At 38.2% G+C, this 21,536-nt stretch overlaps 1 protein-coding gene across 4 annotated transcripts in view; it reads right to left on the reverse strand.

Annotated features, from left to right (window-relative positions):
- Window positions 1-21,331, reverse strand: part of MICU1 (mitochondrial calcium uptake 1) — a 245,090-nt gene extending 223,759 nt beyond the window's left edge. For all 4 annotated transcript variants that reach the window (XM_004769481.3, XM_004769480.3, XM_004769479.3 and 1 more), the window contains exon 1: window positions 21,181-21,331. The gene's annotated coding sequence lies outside the window, so the exon portion shown is untranslated. The remainder of the gene's footprint in view (window positions 1-21,180) is intronic.
- Window positions 21,332-21,536: the final 205 nt, after the last annotated feature.

Genomic DNA, 21,536 nt, shown 5'->3' on the forward strand with positions numbered 1-21,536 from the left:
TCAACCACACAGTACAATGAGGCTTCCCCATTCTAATTTTTTAATAAAATTTCAAATATTAAAAATAGCAAAAATCTCTGATTCTGAATTTAACAGCTGACATTTAAGGTGTAGTAAGCAAGACACATAATTTTTTTTTTCCTTCTGCTTTCAATTTGCTTGCCTAGTAACTTCAGGTGACCTCTGCTGTCACCTGAAAAAGCACTTGTAAATTTCATTAATTAAAATTTAATCTCTCAATTAAATCTCATATATTCGTCTTTCTAGAAATCTGTATTTCTCGCTTTGTTATTTTTTAACAAAAGACTAGAAGAGCAAACAATATAATAGAAATTCATCCATTACAAAAATAAATACCCCACATAAAAATATTATTTAAGAATCAAAACATTAAAATGCTGGTGTTAACTGACAGACAATGAAAAAAAGAAACTGAACAGGGACAAAAAGATTTCGTTATAGCAGATAAGGAAGAAAACTAGGAAATGGGATATATGTGGTTTCTTCTTAAAAAAAAAAAAAAGGCGGAGGGCGCCCGTGTGGCTCAGGGGGTTAAAGCCTCTGCCTTTGGCTCAGGTCATGATCCCAAGGTCCTGGGATCGAGTACCACATTGGGCTCTCTGCTTGGCAGGGAGCCTGCTTCCCCCCTCTCTCTGCCTGCATCTCTGCCTATTTGTGATTTCTCTGTCAAATAAATAAATAAAATCTTTAAAAAATAAAAAAACAAACCTCAACTTCTACCATTTAAAAGAAACACAACATATAAATCCTAAAAGTTATAATGAATTGCCTGACACCTCCCCAAAGAAGATATACAGATGGAAAATAAACATATAGAAAGATGCTCCACACCATCTTTTCCCATATGTCCTCAAGGAAATGTATATTAAAATACTGATATATAATACCCACCAGTTATAGTAACCAAAATATGGAACACTGACAATACCAAATGCTGGAGGGGATGTGGAGCTAGAGGAACTCTCATTCATTACTGATAGGAATGCATAAAGGTGAATGTTAGAAGGTGGAGGAGAGTCAGAAATGTATCCTCCAGACTGAGAAGACACTTCAATATGGAAAAAAGAAGTAAGTCACCACATACAGCTTACACAGAGTTTTACTCAGGGTAACTTACATGACAGGGAGGACCAGGGGACAGACAATCCAGGCAGTACATAAGTATCCTTTACCACTGTTCTCTGCCCCTACCTTCCACCCCTATCTGGACCTTAATACCCAGCTTTTTATGGAGCAAAGGGCATGGTGGTGACGTCATAGGGTAGTAATCTAATGGGGTGCCATCCGTGTGCTAGAAGATCCACTAGTTATCTAAAGTGGTGCCACATGTAAGCCAGAGAGGCTCTATACTAGTTATCTACAGTAGCACCATCTGTGCACCAGAGGGGAGAACAAAATGGAGGGCCAAAGATGGAGTCAGTCTTGTCAGCACTCCTGCAGTACAGTAACCGTGCAAGACAGTTGTGCTTTCTCACAAAAGCAAACATACTCTTACCATATAATCCAGCACTGCACTCCTTGGAATTTATTCAAAGGAGCTGAAAACTTAAGTCCACGCAAAAACCTGCACATATATGTTTCTAGCAGCTTTATTCCTAACTGCCCAAACCTGGAAACAACCAATATCCTTCTACAGGCGAATGAATTGATAAAATGTGGTACATCTAGACAATGGAATATTATTCAGCACTAAAAATAAATGAGCTATCAGTTCATGAAAAGACATAGAGAAACCTTAAAAGCATGTTACTAAGTGAAAGAAGCCAATCTGAAAATGCTACATGCTGTTGATTCCCACTATATGACATTCTGGAAGCGGCAAAACTGTGGGGACAATAGAAAGATCACAGGTTGCCAAAGGCTGGGAGAGGAGGAAGGATAAATAGCAAACTGCAGAGGATTTTCATGAGGTGAAAATACTCTGTATGATACCACAATGATGGACACATGTCATTATACATTTCTCCAAATCTACAAAATGTACAACAGCAAGAATAAACCATAATGTAAACTATGAACTATGGCCAATTTTGATGTATCAGCAGGTTTATCAACTGTAATAAATGTACCACTCTTATGGGGAAGTGGATAATGGAGGAGGCCATGCCCATGTGAGGCCAGAGGGTATATGGAAAATCTCAGTACCTTCTCTTCAATTTTGCTGTGAATATAAAATGTCTCTTCAAAAAAAGAAAATTTCTTAGAAAATTCATATGAAATCTCAAGGGGCCCCAAGTAGCCCACAAAAATCTTAAGAAAGAAGATCCCACTTTCTGATTTCAAAACTTAATACAGGGGTGCCTGAGTGGCTCAGCCGGTTGAGCAGTTTACTGCCTGCCTTCCACTCAGGTCATGATCTCAGGGTCCTAGGATCAAGCCCCATGTCCGGCTCCCTGCTCAGTGGGGAGTCCACTTCTTCCTCTTACCCTACCCACCCCGCCAAGCTCTCTCTGTCTGAAATAAATGAATTTTTTTTTTCAAGATTTTACTTATTTGACAGAGAGAGATCACAAGTAGGCAGAGAGGGAGGTGGGGGGTGGGGGGGCTGGGGAGCCTGATGCAGGGCTCAATCCCAGAACCCTGAGATCATGACCTGAGCCAAAGGCAGAGAATTAACCCACTGAGCCACCCAGGTGCCCCAAATAAATGAAATCTTAAAAACAAAAACAACTCAATACAAAGCAACAGTAAGAAAAACACTGTGGAACTGGCATAAAGACAAATACACAACCCAATAGATTAGAGAGCCTAGAAATAAACCACTTACATGATCAATTGATTTTCAGCAAGGGTGCCAAGTCCATTCAACATGGAAAGGACTTCTTTTCAACAAACAGTGCTGAAAAAACTGTATGCCCACATTTAAAAGAATGAAGGTGGACTCTTACTTTACACCATATATTAAAATTAACTCAAAATTGACCACAGACCTAAACATAACAGCTAAACTAAAAAACTCCTAGAAGAAAACACAAAAGAAAATCATTATGTCATTGGATTTGGCAGAAACTTCTTGAACACCAAAAGCACTGGGAACAAAAAGAAAACAGAAACTGGCTTCATCAAAATAAAAAAGTTTTGTGCATCAAAGAATAGTATCAAGAGAATGAAAAGACAACCAACGGGGAGAAAATATTTGCACATCATGTACCTGGTAAGGGATTAATATCCAGAATATATCAAGAATTCCTAACTTAACAAAGAGAGAGTAATCCAATTTAATTCAACAAAAAGAGAGCAATCCAATTTAAAAATGCACAAAGGATTTGATATATGTTTCTCCAATTACATATACAAATGGCTAATAAGTGCATGAAAAGATGTTCAAAATCATTAGTCTTCACGGAAAGAAAAATCAAAACCACACTGGGATACCACTTTATACCTACTACAATGGCTATTGTTAAAAAGTGAAAATGTGGGGCGCCCAGGTGGCTCAGTGGGTTAAAGCCTCTGCCTTCGGTTCAGGTCATGATCTCAGGGTCCTGGGGTCAAGCCCCACATCAGGCTCTCTGCTCAGCAGGGAGCCTGCTTCCCCCTGCTTCTCTGCCTACTTGTGATCTCTGCCAAATGTAAATAAAATCTTTAACAATTTTTTTTTTAAGATTTTATTTATTTATTTGACAGAGAAAGAGAGATCTCAAGTAGGGAGAGCCGCAGGCAGAGAGAGAGGAGGAAGCAGGCTCCCTGCTGAGCAGAGAGCCCGATGTGGGACTCGATCCCAGGACCCTGAGACCATGATCTGAGCCGAAGGCAGAGGCTTAACCCACTGAGCCACCCAGGTGCCCTAAATAAAATCTTTAAAATAAATAAATAATAAATAAAAATAAAAAACTATAAAAATTCTTCAGATGGGAAAAAACAAATACTGGAAGGAAACCTGGAAATTCAGGAACATAGGAAGAGCAACAGAAACTGGCTTTTGTCATTTCTAAGAAGTTTGCTGTCATTCTTATCTTTGTTCCTTTGTAGCTAGTAGATGTCATTTTTCCTGAATGAGTGTTACTTGATGTGTGCTAGCACGGTGAGGGGTTCTCCATTGTCTTGGGCCAACCACAATTTTCAGGAGAGACTATGTCTCTGGGTCTTGTGCATGGGGACTTCTCAGAAGCCCTGTCTCTCCTCAGATACAGACTTCTGGGCTCCTGACAGTTTTCTGCCCCTCCCTCAGGGATTAAGGATTTATTTTTCTTTTCCCCTCCTCTAGATTCAATGGACTGTCACCAGAGGTTACAGGGTTTGCTATCCTTCCCCCGCTGGATTAAGCCTTTTGTTATTTAGATCTGAAAGGAGCTTTTTGCTTTTCTCACCAGTGATGGATGCTCCCCTATTACGGGCTAAATCCTTAGGAAGCACTTTGTCTCCTGCCCTTTCGCCAATGTTACAGGTAAACCTCTGGGTGAGATCTATTGAGAGGAGCCTGCACGTGGGTGTAAACTCTTGTGTGTCTTATGGTTTCTAGAGATTCCATACTCTAGCACTACCTCAAACTTGATCTTTAGCAATGTATGAAAAATTCTAGCTGAATTTAGGTAATTACCCCAGAGAATGAAACCATGTTCACACATAAAAAACGCTGTAAATTAATGTTCTTAGCAGCTCTATTCCTAAATAAATGAGCATATAAAAAGGTATTCAACATCATTAGCGATTAGGAAAATGCAAATTAAGACCACAATGAGATACCATTATATACCTATTTGGTTAAAAGAAAAATTGCTAACAATATTACATTCAGGAAGAATGTAAAACAAATGAAACTTTTATACATTGCTGGTGGGAATGCAAAATGGTACTTCCACTCTGGAAAACAGTTTGACATTTTCTCATAACATTTAACATATATTTACCATATGACCCAAAAATTCTACTCATAGGTATTTACCTTGGAGAAATGAAAACTTGTGCTCACATAAACCTGTATTTGAATTTTACATTTATTTTAATTGCCAAAATCTAGAAACAACTTGAGTATCTTTCATCAGCTGAATGGATAAACAAACCATGGTATAACAATACAATGGGATATAACTGCATTTAAAAAGGAATGAAGTCTTGATACATGCAACAACTTGGATGATTCTCAAAGGCATTATACTGGAAGAAGCCATTCTCAAAGATTACATACTGTAAGATTCCATGTATATACATTCTTAAAAAGAAAAAACTTATCGATAGAGAACTTATAGGAAGCTGTCAAGAAACAGAGGTGGAGGATATGATTATAAAGAGACAGCATGAGGGCACCTGGGTGGCTCAGCTGGTTAAGCGACTGCCTTCGGCTCAGGATCCCAGAATGCCGGGATGCCATGGGGAGTCTGCTTCTCCCTCTGACCTTCTCCCCTCTCATTCTCTTTCACACACTCTCTCTCTCTCTAATAAATAAATTAAATATTTATTATGGATTGAGAACTTCTCTGTATCCTATTGTGGTGGTAGTAAAATGAATCTCTATTATTAAAATTCATATATTAAATTTCACAGAACTGTACACCAAGAGAAAAAAACTTAATTTTACTACATGACAAATTTTAAAGCAGTTTTAAAGACTTTATTTTTTAATTTATTTTGTAGGGGGAGAGATAGCACACGTGCACGTGTGCAAGAGCTGGGAGGAAGGGCAGAGGGAGAGGAACATACTCCCTCCTGAGCAGGACCACTCTATCCCAGGACCCTGAGATCACAACCTGAGTCTAAGCCAACAGCTGGTTACCCAACTGACTGTGTCACCCAGGTACCCCTTAAACCAGTTTTAAAAGCCAAGTTATATACTGTATGATTCCATTTGCACGACACTGTAAGAAAGGTAAAACACTAACAAGAGGAAACAGCTCACTGGCTGCCAGGTTGGAAGTTAGGTTGGAAGCTGGCTAAAGAGGAACATAAAACAATTTCTGGGGGTGAACAGAATAGCCCTATATTTTGATTATAGTGATAAATACATGACTATGTTTACTGAAACTTCCAAGTATACAAAAAAAAAGGTAAATTTTATTGTAAGTCAACTATACTTCAATAAATCTCAATATAGCTGTTTTTATAAAATACTTGTGGGACACACTATTTAAAAGGAAATACTTAGTGGGGTGTGCATGTTGCTCAGTTGGTTAAGGGACCAACTCTTGATTTTGACTCAGGTCATGATCTCAGGGTCATGAGATCCAGCCCCGCATGGGGGTTTGCGCTCACCAGGAAGTCTGCTTGGGATTCTCTCCTTTACCCTCTTCCTTTGCCCATCCCCTTGCTTACATGCACACTCTCTCTCTAAACTAAATAAATCTTTTAGGGGCACCTGGGTGGCTCAGTGGGTTAAGCCTCTGCCTTCAGCTCAGGTCATGATCCCAGGGTCCTGGGATCGAGCCCCACATCGGGCTCTCTGCTCAGCAGGGAGCCTGCTTCCTCCCCTCTCTCTGCCTGCCTCTCTGCCTACCTGCAATCTCTGTCAAATAAATAAATAAAATCTTAAAAATAAAAATAAAAATTAAATAAATAAATAAATCTTTTAAAAAGGTGCTTAGGGTGCCTGGGTGGCTCAGTCAGTTAAGTGTCTGCCTTCGGCTCACATCATGACCCCAGGATCCTGGAACTGAGTCCCACATCAGACTGTCTGCTTCTCCCTCTCCTTCTGACTATCTCCCCAACTTGTGCTCTCTCTCCCACTCTCTCTCTCAAACAAAGAAATAAAATTTTAAAAATAAGATTAAAATAGAAGAAAAACAAAAATATAAAGTACATAGGAATAAATCTAAAAAAAGATGTGCAAATATTGATAGAGAAAATATTAGACATCATTGAAAGACCTCCTTAAAGGAGACCTAAATAAATATAAAATCATTTGTAAATAAGTAAATATAAAATCAAATGTAAAATAAACTGAAAAACAAAATTTTGTAAAGATGGCAATTCTCCCCAAACTAAACTACACAGTCAATGCAATCCCAATGAAAATCTCAAAGGGATTTTAGTGGACCTTAACAAACTGACCCTAAAATGAATAAAGAAGTACAAAGGACCAAGAAAAACTAATACATGCTGGTGGGTGGGGGAAGGGAATGACACACCCAACTACAAGGCAGAAGAACCTACTACTCTAACATTAAAACTAATTACAAATCTTAGTATCTAAGACAATGTGATATTGCCACAGAGGTATAAACAGAATAAAAGAAAAAATTTTAAAGCCTTAGGGCTTTAAGCATGACAGAAATACAATAATAAGCAGGACAAGGAAGACTTCCCAATAAATGGGCCTGGAACATTGAGTATACATAGAGAAAGAATTATGAATTCACAATACACAAGTTATCAGTTCTAAGTGGATTAAACACTCAGTATAAAAGGAAAAGATGTGGGCGCCTGGGTGGCTCAGTGAGTTAAAGCCTCTGCCGTCGGCTCGGGTTGTGGTCCTAGGGTCCTGGGATGGAGCCCCACATCCGGCTCTCTGCTCAGTGGGGAGCCTGCTTCCTCCTCTCTCTGTCTGCTTCTCTGCCTACTTGCGACCTTAGTCTGTCAAATAAGTAAAATTAAAAAAAAAAAAAAGAAAAAATGTGAAGTTTGTAGCTGATGATATAAGAGAACATCTCTATGACATTACAGTAGGGGAAAAAACTTAAAACAATACAAAAAATAGAAAAGACTGATAAGGCATATTAAAAACAACCATAAAAACAACACATAAGGTGTCATAAGGTACCATAAAAAAAGAATATAAAAGACAACATAAAAAAACACTATTAAGTCCAGAGAGGGACAAAACAGTTGGTACACATAAAACCATCAAAGGACTAACAACTGAACTTTATTAATAGTTCCAAAAAAGAAAAAAAAAATTTGAGGGACATCTGGCTGGCTCAGCCCAAAGAGCTTGTGATTTTTGATCTGGGGGTCATGAGTTCAAGCCCCACAATGAATACAGAGACTACTAAAAACAAATAAACTTAGAAGAAAAAAAGAGAATCACAAAATTAATTTTAGGAAAATTTGCATCCCTCCAGAAATGCTTTACAAGTAACAATTGGTAAGTCTCACAAATGTAATGTTAGTAAGCAAATCATGAAGAATATATCTAGTTAGATTTCAACTATACATGGCCCCCAAAAAGGCAAAACTAATAAGGCGGTTAGTGATACACATATATCAGGATTATCACTTAATCATGGGTAGTGAACTGTCTGCTGAAGAGGGTTCTGATTAGGAAAAAGCAGATAGGTGACTTCTGGATGATGGGGATGTTTTTTGGCTTGAGTGATGATTACCTACATGGTTCACTCTTATAATTATTCTTTAAAGTATATATATATGTTTCAAATATCTATATGTAATATAGATAATATAAAATTATTTTTCAGTGACATGCAACCATTCAAAAACCTGTTATTAGGTCAAGATAATCTAATCACACAAAAGCATAAGCCTAAATGGTTTATTGAAACCATGTCCCTATTTGTAATCTGCTAATTAGCTAATTCATTCATTGCTGAATCTCTTTGCTTTGTCCATAAAGCTTTAACATGGGAATGTATCATAAAAGTACCAGTTGACTAAGCCTAACTCTACAAAAGTCAGAGACTGACTGAAGAGCAAATTTTTTTAAATAAGGAAAATATAAAACTTTGATCAACAATACTGCATTATAAACACCACAGAACACGGAGTTCAGATACTTTACAGGCTTCCCCATTAAATTAAAAGCTCTAAATCCTACTATGATATAGAAATGATATGTGAAGAACAAAGGAATCAATATTTAATAACCATGTTACCTTGCATTTGCAGAGAACTCTATAAGTGCTCCAATGAATATTCTCTCATCTGTACTATATTTGATTTTCAGATATGGAAAATGGGAAACCAAGATTAAAATGAACAATAATTCCATGTCAGAACTCCACTGTGGGTCCACGATATGTTACTCAGAGTCCCATTCAACAGCAAAGAATTCATCAGTGCTATGGACCAATGTGTAAAAATAATATATATTTCTGCCAAAGGAAGTCTGTTTCTACATAAATAACAATTTCAGTGGGATTTTTTTGTCTTCACAGCAACAGACATCTTTATAGATATTCCTTTATAACAATGTCTGTATTTATGTTCTCTCTAGAAATGAACCTGCCAGGCTGACAGCAATATCAGATATTTCACTGCATATTGTCCTGCCTTTTTTACCTTTACTCAAATTTCTATTTCCCCAGGTACTTCTTTTTTTTTCAAAGATTTTCCCTTGCTTACTTGAGATGTTATTTTCAACTTTAGGATTTTTTTTTAAGATTTTATTCATTTATTTGACAGAGAGAGATCACAAGTAGTCAGAGAGGCAGGCAAAGAGAGAGGGGGAAGCAAGCTCCCCGCTGAGCAGAGAGCCCGATGTGGGGCTCGATCCCACGACCCTGGGATTATGACCTGAGCTGAAGGCAGAGGCTTGACCCACTGAGCCACCCAGGCGCCCCTCAACTTTAGGATTTAATTAAAGCAAAATCAGATTGTAAATTAAAGCTTTACTGAACATATAGGTAAGTTTGTATTGTTGCTGTGTATTTTGTTTTATTCTCTTTTGTTTTTATAAGCTGAGGACTGGAAAGTTGTGTCAAGGTAATCTAGCTAATTCATTAATTCTAGATACTAGAACTTACTAACTTGACCTCTTACTGGCCATTAATTTGTCAGTCAGATTTGTGTTTGTTACACTTCCATAAAACAGGGATAATAACACTCACTGCAAATGACTGTAAGGAGGATTAAATGAGAAAAACACTTGTATAAAGTTGAGCACAGTGTCTAACACAGTAAATTATGAACAAATATTTGTTTGGAAGTTAATTAACAGGTGGGGCTGATGGTGATAATTCAAATAAAAACTGTATTATGTAACATAAACTTCAGTAAGACATCATATAAATACATTACACCTAAATATCTTCCTTTTTATGCAAACAATTAAAATGCACAGTAAGACTCTAACCATAAACCCTGCTATTCTAATCAAGGAAATGAACAGAATAAAGCAAGTATTAGAGAAACTGAAATCTTCGTACACCATTGATGGGAATGTAAAATGGTGCGGCTGCTATGGAAAACAGTATGGCAGGTCCTCAAAAACTTAAACACAGAATTACCATATGATCCAGCAATTCTACTTTGAAGAATATATCCAAAGGAACTGAAAGCCAGAGACTTTGAACAGCTATTTGTACACCCATACTCATAGAAGCATTATTCACAATAACCAGAAAGCGCCCTTCAACAGATGAATGGATAAACAAAAAATAGTTGATACATACAATGGGATATTATTCAGCTATTAAAAGGTGGGAAATTCTGACAAACTATACAACATGGCTGAATCTTAAGAACACTATGCTAAATTTACAAAGGCAGTTTCAACAAAATAAACACTGTATGATTCCACTTATATAAGGTACCTAGAGTGTCAAAATCATGGTTACCAGAGGCTGGGGCAAAGTGGTAATAGACAGTTACTAATTAATAGATGTATTTAATATATGTTTGCAAGTTCTGGGGATGGATGTTGGTGATGGTATCACAAGAATCTGAATGTACTTAATACCACCGAATTGTACACTTAAAAATGGTTAAGATGGTTAATTTCATATTATGTGTGTTCTACCACAATAAAAACAATTTTTTAAAAAAGGCAGGAAATTCTGATACATCCTACAAAAGGGATCAATCTTTAAAGACATTATGTTAAGTGAAATAAGCCAGTCCTCCCCCCCCAAAAAAAAAATGTAAGATTCAATTTATATGAGGAATCTATAGTAGTAAAATTCATAGAAATGGAAAGTAGACTGAAGATGCCAGCGATCAGGGAGAAGAATAAAAGGAGAGTTCCCATCTCCTGGGTATAGTATTCTGTTTGGGAAGAAGAAAAAGATCTGGAAATGACTGGTGGTCACTGCTGCACAACAATGCATATATACTTAATGCCTCCCAACAGTACATCTAAAAATGATTAAAATGGTACATTTTTTTAAACTGTTACAAAATACACATAAAACTAACCATTTTATCAACTTTTTAGTATCAATTTAATTACTTTAAGTATATCCACCACATCATGCAATCACAACACAACCCTAATTTTCAGAGAACAGGGGCAAACTACAGTACATCATTTCTCAAATTCTGGATTTATCTAGTTGCTTCCTCCTAGTATGGTTTAAACGTTTCTCCAGTCCCTTTATTTCCTATATTCTCAAATTACATCTAAAAGCATGATTACAGGGGCACCTGGGTGGTTCAGTCAGTTAAGAGTCTGACTCCTGGTTTCAGCTCAGGTCGTGATCTCAGGGTCATGAGACTGAGCCTGGTGTAGAGCTCTGTACTCAGCACAGAGTCTGCTGGACATTCTCTCTCCCTCTGCTCCTCTACCCACTTGCTCCCTTGCTCTCTCAAGAATAAATCTTTAAAAAAAAAAATAAAAGCATGATTAATGTCAAGTTAAGTACTTTTAGCAAGAATTCTTCATAGGTTATTTTGTATATTTATGAACTTTGACATAAATTTTCTCCCCCAATGTCTAATTTGCCACTAATACCATCTAGCATATCTTTCATCTCAGAAAATTTAGTTTCCATCTCTGAAAGTTTCATTTTGGTCTTTTTCTTTTTTTCTTTTTAATTAATAAATTTTATTTTTTAAAAAGATTTTATTTATTTGAGAGAGAGAGAGCAGGAGCATGGGGAGAGATGCAGGGCTCAATCCCAGGATTCTGGGATCATGACCCAAGCCAAAGCCAGATGCTTAATCAAATGAGCCACCCAGGCACCCCAATAAAATGTTTAGAGCATTTCTAGGTTCACAGCAAAACTGAGTGGAAGGTAAAAGGAGTTTTCCACTTTCTGCCTATCCCTGCACACCCCTGAACGCCCACTTCGTTTTGGTCTTTTCCTCATCTTCCATGTTTCTATTTAACATATTCAATGTTTCCGGGGGCACCGGGGTGGCTCAGTTAGTTAAGTGTCTGACTCTTAATTTTAGCTCAGGTTATAATCTAATATGGGTCCTAAGATCAAGCCCCAAGTAAGGCCCTGCGGTGAGCGACAAGCCTGCTTGAGATTCTCGCTCTCTCTCCCTCTGTCCCTCCCCCTACCCCTGCTTGTACACTTTCTCAGAGAAAAAAAAAGAAAAAAAAGTTTTTTTCAATCTTTCTTCTCATTTCTTAAGTATATGAAATACAATTATAAAAACTGTTTTAATATCCCTCTCTACTAATTCTATCACCTGTCACTTGTTTGGTTTTGACTGACTTTTTTTTTTATCATAGGTCAGTCATATTTTCCTCCTCCTTTGCATGTCTAGTATTTCTGATTGCATGTCAGACACTGTGAATTCTACCTTGTTGGGTGTTGGTTATTTTTGTATTCCTATATGTATTCTTGAGCTTAATTCTGGGACATAATTAAGTTTCTTGGGAACAGTTTGACCCTTTCAGGTCTTGCTTTTAAGCTTTCTAGGTTGGACTGGAACACCCAATTTTATCCCACTACTAAGACAAAACTCTCCTGAGTAGTCTACATGACGACCTGTTAAGACATTTTCCACTCAGGCTGGTGGGAAAAAACACTACTTCTGCCTTTGCAAAGACTCTGAGAACTGTTCTATGTTCTTTTCAGGTGGTTCTTTACCTAACTTCAATAGTTTCCTCACATGTATTCACTGATCAGTTCTCCACTGAATACTTGAGTGGAAGATTCCTTTTAACTTTCTCATCTCTAGTATTCTGCCCCACAAACTCCACCTGCCTTGACCTCCCCCAGACTGACTCAATTCAAGAAGACCACTGTGCCCTCTCCCTCCCTGCTCTACAGCTGGGAAACTTTCCAGGCAGCGAAACAGAGCAGTCACGGAGCTTACCTTGTTTGTTTCCCATCTCTCAGGGATCATTTTCCTTTGCTGTACAATGTCCAAAATCTAGGAAACCACTGTTTTGTGTCTTTTGTCTGCCTTTTAAGCTGTTTCAGGCAGGAGGGTAAATATGGTACCTGTTATTCCTTCTTCACCAGAAACGGCTATTGGTTTTTCTGTCCCTTTCATTCTTATGTCTTTGTGAATTATTTTTAAGCAACTTTCAGACATTCTATCATTTCACTGCTATATATTTTAGTATGTCTCCAAAAATATGGACTTCTCCTTCCACACAATCATGTCACTTTTATACTTAACAAATTTCACTTTAATTCTTTGGTATGTTCTAATACCCAGTCTCTATTCCAATTTCTCCAACTGCCTCAAAAAGTAGTTTTCTTTTAAACATCTGGTTGTTCAAAACTCTAATGCTAGCATTTAATGAACACTACTCTGTGAGGGGTACTATGTTAAATGCCTAATATCTGTTACCTTACTTAATCTTCTATAACCCTTGTAGTAAATATTATTACTCCTATTTCACCAAGGATACCATTGCTCAATGCTTTTAAGAAATCTGCCTATAGTCAAAGCAAACAGATGACAGACGAAAGCTTTTCTGGTCCCAAAGCCATTATGATTCACTGCCACCTCGGGAATTAGTAGGATGGAAAGTCAGACGTTATCAATGCTGAAGTTAAAATCAAATTCTGAAATTACATAATTTAAATACTACCACAGATCCAAGACCTGAAAAAATGAGAAATGCTGCTTTATTTGAAGTGTACTATAATAAAATTCACTTGTTAATTTTTTAAAAATAGAACTTTCAAATCTAAAAGCAAGTTTAATTTGAATAAAGAATATGATTGAAATGAATATTAACTATCATCTGAAACTAGAGAATATAGGTTCAAGTGTATGTTCTACAACAGCTCTGTTGAACAGAATACGTTGCAATGATAGAAATGTTTTATATCTACTGTTCAACACAGTAAGCACTAGCCACATGTGGCTACTGACCATCTGAAATGTGTCTACTGAAACCGATACAGTGATTTTTCAAACTGAGTCTTAATTAGCATAAATCTAAATTGTAATTATCAACTCATCTGTCTCCACCACTAGACTGAGCTCCTTAATGAATGGAATGTTTGTCCTGTCTCTCTCTCCAGTGCACTGGTATACATTAGAAAAACACATTTACTGGGACGCCTGGGTGGCTCAGTTGGTTAAGCAGCTGCCTTCGGCTCAGGTCATGATCCCAGCGTCCTGGGTTCGAGTCCCACATGGGGCTCCTTGCTCAGCAGGGAGCCTGCTTCTCCCTCTGTCTCTGCCTGCCATTCTGTCTGCCTGTGCTCGCTCTTGCTCCCTCTCTCTCTCTGACAAATAAATAAAATCTTAAAAAAAAAAAAAAAACACATTTACTGATGTGTGGTAGAATGTGTGTATGGAATTTACTAGATGTGTCCAAATAAGTTTTCTAAACGCTACAGGCTGATACAGGTTACAATGTACAGGCTTAATCTATTGGATTATATCTATTCTGATTTTAAAGCAGATGAAATATCTTACTCATATATTCACTAAACATGTTCTGAACTTATATAGACTACAGGCACTCCGTTCCATGTTCAGGATATTTTGATGAATAAGACTTGTTTGTTTGTGGCATCAAGAATCACTCCACCTCACAGAAAATAAATGCAACTGTTCCAGAAAATAAGAGTATTTTTAAAAGGTAAAAAATTATTATGGGAACCACCAAAAAAAATAACCACTTGAAGGCAAAGGAAAGTTTTACAAACTGAAGAACAACTCAATCTAGTTTAAAGATGAACAGCAGCTCACCAGCCGAAAGATGGTAGGATGCTGTTTAGGCATTCCACACACAACAAACAGCCTATGCAAAGGCAAAAAAACAACAAAGCACAAAAAGGCATGGCTTGTTGGGAGAAGCAAAAAGTAGTTCACTATGACTAGAACATGAGGGAAGCCATGATAGTCACAAGAACTAAACTATAAAGATACACAGATGGTCCACAAATTATGAAGGTGTGACATTACAATGGTGTGAAAGTAATACACATTCAGCAGAAATCATACTTCTAATTTTGAATTGTCACCTCTTCCCAGGCTAATGATACACAGTACAATACTTTCTCCTGATGCTAGGCAGTGGCAGCTCCCAGTCAGCCAGGCAATCATGACGATAAACATCCAGCACTTACAACCATTCTGGACCCTTAACAACCACTCTCTCACTTTCAGGATTCAGTAAGTTACATGAGATATTCAACACTTCATTATAAAACAGGCTTTGTGTTAGATGGTTTTGCCCAATGTCTGCTAAAGTAAGTGTTCCAAGCGTGTTTAAAGTAGGCTAAGGTAAGCTACGATATTCAGTAGGTTAGGCGTATTAAATGCATTTTTCACTTGTGGTTTTTTTAATTTACAATGGCCTTATCAAACATATACCCATTATAGGTCAAGGAAGATCTGGATTAAAGCAAATTCTAAGGCTCTTTATGTGTCATGTTATAGAATCCTAACAGGACAGTAAAGTACTAATTTTTTTTTTAAAAGGGAAAAATATAGCAGATAGATTTAATTCCATTACTCAATGAACAAATTTCAAAAAGCAAAAGCAAAATTATAAGCAGTACTTATAAGAGATACCAAGTAACTGTTCAACTCTGACCAAGCAAGGTATTAGGATAGGCCCTTTAAGTTTTGTTGTTGCTGTTGTTTTTAATTTTATTTATTTGACAGAGAGACACAGCGAGAGAGGGAACATAGGCAGGGGGAATGGGAGAGGAAGAAGCAGACTTCCCACCAAGCAGGGACCCCGATGTGGGGCTCATTCCCAGGACCTTGGGATCATGACTTGAGCCCAAGGCAGACGCTTAACAACTGAGCCATGCAGGCACCCTAGCACTTAGTTTTAAATGACCAACATTAAACCACCTTGAAGAGAAATGTAAACATTATTTGTATACCTGACATTAATTATGGGAATATACTTCTCCAAGACTACACTAAAGTTTCAATTTTCTCATAGTGAGAAAAACCTACCTTGAAATTATTAGCAGCCTAGGAAATGTTTACAATTTGCAAAAAACTAATTCTTAGTTGTGGGGGAGGGGGGGAAGATTAATCCATTTCTACCTATTTATTTTCTCGGGGCTAAAGAGGGTAAAATAGAGCTAAATAGAACTAAAATAGGGCTAAAACACCTCTCCTTCTAATATGGCAATTACCAACTTCCCAATGCCAGAACATTAACTATATTTAATGTCTATCACTTCTCAAAGTTACTCAATTTCACAGTTGCTTTTTTTGTTTTTTCAAGTAACATTCCAAACTGCTATCTATCTCTTCTACCTGCAGGTGCCCAATATAACATGTTCTTAAAGCATTACTTCACAGAAGTATCTCCCTGAACTTATCTTTAAAAATAAAAACAAATCCATTTTTATTATTTCTGCCTACTACCACAAGTCATCATAAATTCTGATCTGAACACCCAAGGTACTCAACACCTAACTCCCCTTGTATAGTCAAGGAATGTGAGACCTTCTACTTAATATTAAGCTTTTATGAGCATTTGTGCAAAAATCTCTCAATACATTCCTCCAGGCTAATAGTCGTCACACTTGGGCCAGGCAATCTTCAAATACTTGGGCAGTCCACCAATAATTAAGTAATTTAAACAAAGTTTTTGCTAAATGTGCAACATGGTATTAAAAAAATTGTGGCTTAGTCAGTTAAGTGACCAACTCTTTTTCTTTTTTTTTTTTTTAAAGATTTATTTATTTATTTATTTGACAGAGAGGGAGAGAGAGAGAGAGATAGATCACAAGCAGGCAGAGAGGCAGGCAGAGAGAGAGAGAGGAGGAAGCAGGCTCCCTGCCAAGCAGAGAGCCCGATGTGGAACTCGATCCCAGGACCCTGGGAGATCGTGACCTGAGCGGAAGGCAGAGGCTTAACCCACTGAGCCACCAAGGGGCCCAAGTGACCAACTCTTGATCTCAACTCAGGTCTTGAGCTCAGGATTTTGAGTACAAATCCCACACTGGGCTCCGTGCTGGGGGTGTGAAGCCTACTTAAAAAACAAAAACAAAAACACAACCCTGCTAAAATAAAAACAAATCTCAAGAAAGAACAATCTGATTAATTCCTTAACACCTATCAATACATTTAAATTCCTGGGGCTAAATATTCTGAAACTGGGGAGATAAAATCTTTTTAGACACTATTTCTTGTTGTAGTTACTATTAACAATTACATTCAGTAAGAACCTACTACATCCTAGGCACTTGGCATACATTAAGTTACTCCTCACAAGACCCCTATGAGATAAGTATTATTATTTCTATTTTGTAGATGGAATAAACTCAAATTCTGAGAGATTAAATAACTTGCTCAAGTAGTGATGGAATTTGTTTTGAGAATATAAATCTGTCTAAACTAAAGTTTGTGTTAGCAATTAAGTTCAAATGTCCAATGAATTGAACTACTAACATTTCTTTTAAACAAAATCAAGGCAGTGGAGTAAACAATGTTACTTCAATTATATTTTCTCTTAAAATGTAATGAACCAACAGAATAATCCATAAAGATACAAAAGCAGGCATTAATGTCGACTATAGTTTTGAAGTTAATACCCAGTGACATCAAGTTGTGACAAGTACCGTGATTTATTTTTCATAAAACACTCAAAATGAAGTGGTTTTCTATACAAACAGACTTTAAAAGAATCAAGCATTCAACCATAGTAACTACATATACTTAAATTACTCAGAACATTTTTATTTACTATTTTTATAAACTGCAATTTGTTAATCAAGTTTACCCACAGTAATAAAAATACTTATCGATAAATGATTTTAACAAATGGGCTAAATACACAATATATTTAAAGTTAAAAAAGCCAAATACTCCAGAGCACAGGTACTAAACATATAACAAATACACGCTACTTGAAGAGTTTAAATTTCCAAGTTCCACTAGTTAATAGACATTTTTAAAAATAGACATTAAAAAAAATAACACTCAAACTGTAAAATGCAATTAATTTATATTGGGAAAGAAAAGCAAGTTCTCTAAATTAAAAAAATACACGTAAAATTATATCAGTGAACATATGTTGGTTTTGTCCGTCCAGCAACTTTTCTCTCCTCTCCAGGAAATGACACCTCAGTTTTCGTAAAGAGGAACCATACTTTAGTTGCCTACTCTTTTTTTTTTTAAAGTAAGCTCTATACCCAACATGGGCTCAAACTCACAACCACAACGAGAGGGGGATGCTTTACCAACTGAGCCTGCCAAGCACCCCGATGTTGCTTACTCTTAATTCATGTAGTTTAAAACTGTACGAAAAAATAAAATAAACTGTATGCCCCTATCACACCACGGTGAGAACAAGAGCCAATCCTAACCACACAAAGCATTCCATCACATAACAGACTGCTTCTAGGATGGGCAATGACAGAGTCAGGTTAATGAAATTCCTGTAGTAATCTCTTGGAATCAAAGAGAAAGGGACGACGCTCTCTCTCTTTTGGAGTTTCTAAGGTTGTAGGATAGAAGTCTGGTGCTATTAGTATCATCTCTCCCAAGGAGTTTCACTTGAGACTCTACTTTTCCACACTCATTCCCAAATATCCAAAGGGGACTAGTGGTTACCTGCTGGTAGGGGAAAAGATAAACTAGGATTTTGACTTTCAATGTTATATTTTCCATAATGTTTCCATTTTTCAAAAACAGGCACAAACACTCTTATAATAGGAAATATATTTTAAAATACTGCCCCTGTGTTTTCTTCTTAAATATGCTCAGCTATCAGTATTTAATGTCTTAAAAGCATTAACAATTTTATCATAATTTTCAAAGTGTAGAGGATATCTATTTTAAAAGAATAGATTTTTCAGTTGGCACAAAACCAAGCTATTTTTGTTTTGAGTGTGTGTGGGGGGGGGGTAGTTGCAAGTCAAACTTTAAAAAAAAAATTGGTTCTCTTAAAAAAATGGTTCTTGGGGCACCTGGGTGGCTCAGTGGGTTAAAGCCTCTGCCTTCAGCTCGGGTTGTGGTCCCAAGGTCCTAGGATCCGGCCCACATCAGGCTCTCTGCTCAGCGGGGAGCCTGCTTCTCTTCCTCTCTCTGCCTGCCCCTCTGCCTACTTGTGATCTCTATCTGTCAAATAAATAAAATCTCCAAAAAAAAAAAAAATAGGTTCTATTTTTAAAAGGAATATATTAAACAATTCTATATGGGAAGAAATTGGTTAACATCCAGCAAGTGTTAGAGGCACTATAAAAATTAATCACTAAAACTAAAGATTAAAAGTGACCAAATTAGGAGAAGGGGTCTGGGTGGCTCAGTCAGCTCTTAAGCTCAGCTTAGGTCTTGATCTCAGGGTCATGAGTTCAAGCCCTGAGCTGGGCTCCACGCTGATTAGGGAGCCTTCAGAAGGAAGGAAGGAGACCAAATTAGGCTTAATAACTTTATCAATTAGTTTAGTCCTATAATTCTAAATAATATAAAACCTGAAAGGTCAGTGAAATATTTTAGTTATAATTATTTTACATAATATTGCACTATGGAAGAAGTTACATACCATTGCTTCTTCTGAAATATAGGAAAGTCAGTCTCTGGGAATGTAAAAGGTCTACTAAATATAGTAAATAGTCTATAAATTATAAAGGAAAATAGCAATACATGTTTTTGTTCTCTTGCTTTTGTTAGCTTCTATCACTCTTTCCCTTTCTTCCCAAGCTCAGAACCCACTCCTGAATCTCCTCTTTTTGTTAGTATTACTCCGTTTTATAATCTTCAGTAAGGACACTTAAAAGACACCAATGACACTTTCTTGACATAATTAGACGGCCAGGGTGCTGTTCTTTTTTTTCTTCAAATTTTAAATTAAATTCTAATTAGTTAACATGTTACAGTATTGGTTTCAGGAGTAGAATTCAGATTTATCACTTACATACAATACCCAGTCCTCATCATTACAAGTAGCTCATCTAGCCCACTCCCTACCCACTTCCCCAACACTCAGTTGGTTCTTTAAGAGTAAGAGTAAAGTTCTTAAGTTGAATAGATAATCACCTAACAAGGGTGAGCACAGAGAACAGCTGGAGGCCACAGGCATCTTCTTACAAACAAGTGGCAAATTCTAAAAAGTTTTTAAGATAAGGTGATACTCAACCAGCTCATTACTTTGTCCAACACCACAAAGACAGCATGTTCGTCAACCTGGGCAATACCTAGGTCTCAAGATGCAGATGTTTTATTAATTGGTCATATGGTTTAACTTAACTCTAAACCTTAACCCTCCCACATTGATTTACTTTGTCTGCAAACTCTTTTCTTCTACTGCTAGGTCACTTGCATGACTCAAGGAACGCTTTAACATGAACAAAGGTATATCCAAACCACCTTAGAAACTGAAATAAACACGTTTATAAAATTAACAAAGAAAATAGGTCTTTCCAGATACAACAGAGGGAATACTTTAGTCCCTTAGCCACAAAACGGGTATTCTGCTTATGTTTATAAATACCTACTCTTCAGGCATCTGAATGGGAAGAAAAAGAAAGAAACCCTAAGACTGCAGAGACAGCAACTTAAGAACAGCCCGTTTTAAACTCTTCTCTCAACATTCACACAGAGCAACACTCGGCTCATTCTCAAACATCCTACGGTGGGCCAGGATGGGATGGTGAAGGAAACTTGAGCGAGACTGAGAACGAGAAGACACTGGAAAAGATAAAAATTGAACAGTCCAAGAAGGCTGCACTTTGTTTTGCTCCTTCAGGTCCCCGCTGATTTTCTACTTCTTTTTTTTTTTTTTCCGATTTAATGATTAACATTTCTACCTATCAGAGATCTAAGATCACCCACTTCCATCCACATCCACAAATCCCAGCGGAACCAGTCCAGTCCAGTCCACCCGTGCGTCTTCTGGTTGCCCGAGAAGCGAGAGACGACGGCGCCCAAGTGAACCCTGCGGTTGGGAGCTTGGCACTGACATCTCCCGGGACAGCGAAAAGGGACGAGGTGAGGTGAAGGAAAGCGGAGGACAGGAAGCAGACACGACTAAGGACTCTTCTCAGGCCCCTGAGCTGAGCGTGTGAGCCATGCCGCCAGACCCGAAAAGTCGCCGGAGCCCAGAGCCGGCAAACGGTCGGCGCGGGAGGTCAGCTCCCTTAAGCAGCTTCGCCCTGACTTCCCTTTCGCCTTCCCTAAAAGGCTGCACCTTCACACCCTTCAGAGTCCAGGACTCACCTGTCCGCAGCAGGGTTGCCAACGCTCTCGGGTCAAAGCAGCCCGCCTCTGACAATCATAGAGATGAAAAACCAGCGGAGAAAAACCTCCACCTCCACCGCCCACCCTCACGTGACTCTCCAGGCCGCTGAGCCTGTCGGGATAGTGGCGAAATACGTGTGGGAGGGGCGCGGAGAACCCGCCCCGCGGGCCCCGCCCCGGCCTCGGGCCCCGCCCCGGCCTCGGGCCCCGCCCCGGCCTCGGGCCCCGCCCCGGCCTCGGGCCCCGCCCCGGCCTCGGGCCCCGCCCCGGCCTCGGGCCCCGCCCCGGCCTCGGGCCCCGCCCCGGCCTCGGGCCCCGCCTCCTCAACGTTAAGG

Source organism: Mustela putorius, unplaced genomic scaffold (genome assembly GCF_011764305.1).
Source record: "Mustela putorius furo isolate JIRA1106 unplaced genomic scaffold, ASM1176430v1.1 tig00000698_pilon_pilon_pilon, whole genome shotgun sequence".
In the NCBI taxonomy this organism is placed as follows: domain Eukaryota; kingdom Metazoa; phylum Chordata; class Mammalia; order Carnivora; family Mustelidae; genus Mustela; species Mustela putorius.